Source organism: Daucus carota, chromosome 2, assembly GCF_001625215.2.
Source record: "Daucus carota subsp. sativus chromosome 2, DH1 v3.0, whole genome shotgun sequence".
Taxonomy (NCBI): Eukaryota; Viridiplantae; Streptophyta; class Magnoliopsida; order Apiales; family Apiaceae; genus Daucus; species Daucus carota.
In genome coordinates this window covers 17,693,596-17,696,111 of record NC_030382.2, presented here as the reverse complement: position 1 = coordinate 17,696,111, position 2,516 = coordinate 17,693,596, and the positions used below count along the sequence as shown (strand labels likewise).

General features: G+C 41.6%; 1 non-coding gene across 1 annotated transcript; it reads left to right on the top strand.

The window, feature by feature from the left end:
- The first annotated feature begins 1,632 nt into the window (after positions 1 to 1,632).
- Positions 1,633 to 1,739, top strand: LOC135150923 (small nucleolar RNA R71). Its single transcript, XR_010289384.1, has one exon. It is a non-coding gene; the product is annotated as a small nucleolar RNA R71 (small nucleolar RNA).
- The last annotated feature ends 777 nt before the right edge of the window (positions 1,740 to 2,516 follow it).

Genomic DNA, 2,516 nt, shown 5'->3' with positions numbered 1-2,516 from the left:
GAATCAAGTACATCCATACTGAAACAAGATTCCTCATCAGTTGGTAATTTTATTGCATTGAATACGTTGAACGTGACCGTCTGGTCTTGTATTCTCATTGTAAGTTCCCCTTTTTGTACATCGATCAAAGTTTGCCCGGTGGCTAAAAAGGGTCTACCCAAGATGATAGGAATTCTCTTGTCTTCTTCAAAATCAAGAATCACGAAGTCGGCTGGAAATATTAATTTATCAACCTTGACTAACACATCTTCAATTATACCCCTCGGATATGTGATCGAACGATCAGCTAGTTGTAAAGACATGTTTGTCGGCTTGAGCTCTGGCAGGCCAAGTTGTGTGAAGATAGATAGAGGCATCAGATTGATGCTAGCTCCCAAGTCGCACAGACACTTATCGAAAGAGAACTTCCCAATAGTGCAAGGGATAGTAAAGCTTCCCGGGTCTTTAAGCTTCGGTGGTAATTTCTATTGAAGCACAGCACTACATTCCTCCGTTAAAGCTACTGTCTCTAACTCCTCGAGCTTTAGCTTTTTTGAAAGAATACCCTTCATGAATTTAGCATAGCTAGGCATTTGCTCGAGTGCTTTTGCGAACGGAATGTTGATGTGAAGCTTTTTGAAAACTTCAAGAAATTTACCAAATTGCTTATCCAGCTGCTGTTTCTTTAACCTCCTAGGAAACGGAGGTGGTGGATATGATGGCTTTGACACTGGAGCAGCTGTAGGGATAGCCCTATCCATTTCAACAGTAGGTGTTATGCCAATTGTATTCGAAGGAAGTTCTGCTGGAATTTCTTGCTGTTCATCATCCTGATTCTGCACTAATGTTGAGGTTGGCCCTGTTGTAGTTTTTCCAGATCTTAGCGTAATGGATTGGACTTGCTCTTTAGGGTCCCTCTTACCTGGTACCTCTGTATCACTAGGGAGATTCCCCTGCGGTCTGCTTAATAAAGCATTAGCTAACTGACCGACTTGTGTCTCCAAGGCTTTCAACGTTATTGCCTGACTCTTGTACATGAGTCTTAGTTCTTCCATGTCAGACCTTTCGTTAGCTGATTGCCCATGATTCTGAAATCCCGGTGGGTGATAAGGCTGTTTAGGTGCATACTGTTGTGAAGTTCCAGCCTGACTATACTGTTTAGGTCCCTGTTGAAATCCTTGTTGAGGCTGATTATAACCCTGATTATTACTCCAGCTGAAATTCGGATGATTTCGGTTGTTAGGATGGTAAGTAGCTGGCGCAGGCTGTTGACCTCTCTGAAAGTTGCTCACAAATTGTGCTGATTCACTAGAAATGGCACACTGATCAGTAGAGTGAGTACCAGCACATAATTCGCAAATTGAGATTGGCTGTTGAATTCCTTGGTGAGCCAGAGAATCGACTTTCATCGTGAGAGCCTTAAGTTGAGCAGCAATAGCTGTAGACGTGTCAAGATCAAGAATTCCGGCTACCTTCCCTTGAGTAAGTCTTTGAGTAGGGTTCTGATATTCGTTAGCCGCCATCATTTCAATAAGATCATAAGCTTCTTCATAACTTTTAGCCCATAGCGCACCTCCAGAAGCAGCATCAAGCATAGGTCTGGATTGAGGTCCAAGACCATTATAGAAACTGTTTATTTGCATCCAATCCGGCATGCCATGGTGGGGACACTTTCTTAGCATCTCCTTATATCGCTCCCATGCTTCACAGAATGTTTCTCCTGATTGTTGAGAGAATTGAGATAGAGCATTTCGTAGTGCAGCAGTCTTTGCCATGGGGAAGAATTTAGTAAGAAATTTCTGAGCTAGATCTTCCCATGTAGTAATAGAACCAGAAGGTAAAGAATGTAACCATCCCTTCGCCTTATCTCTCAGTGAAAATGGGAAAAGCCTTAGCTTCACAGCATCATCAGAGACGTCATTAAATTTGAAAGTGTCACAGATCTCTATAAAATTACGTATATGCATATTAGGGTCTTCAGTAGGAGAACCCCCATACTGTACCGAGTTCTGGACCATTTGAATAGTTCCTGGTTTGATTTCAAAGGCTTTGGCTGCGATTGCAGGCCTGACAATGCTTGACTGGATATCATCGATTTTTGGCATAGAGAAATCCTTCAATGCCTTACTGTCTGGTTGTGCTTCAGGTTGTGTCATTGTTTCAGAATCAGAAGAAGAAGATGAAGATGAATCAATTGCTTTTTTACGAGCTTGAGAACGTGTTAGCATAAACGCGATCCAAGTACCTGAAATAAAGAAAAGAAGAAAAGTGAGAAGAGAATAGAATCCTAGTCAGTGAATTTTAATGCACACTGATGACAAGTACATAATCTAATTAATTAACACCGAGGCCCCAGCAGCGGCGCCAAAAACTTGTTCGCAAAAATCTACACGCAAGCGCACGTGATCACAAGTAATATATTAAGTTCGATCCCACAGAGACTGGTGAATTAAGAATACGCACCTATGCAACAATGTATGAGTAATTTTCACTGCTAAGGCAATTAACAAGGATGTGTTCTTTTATACTAATAACTA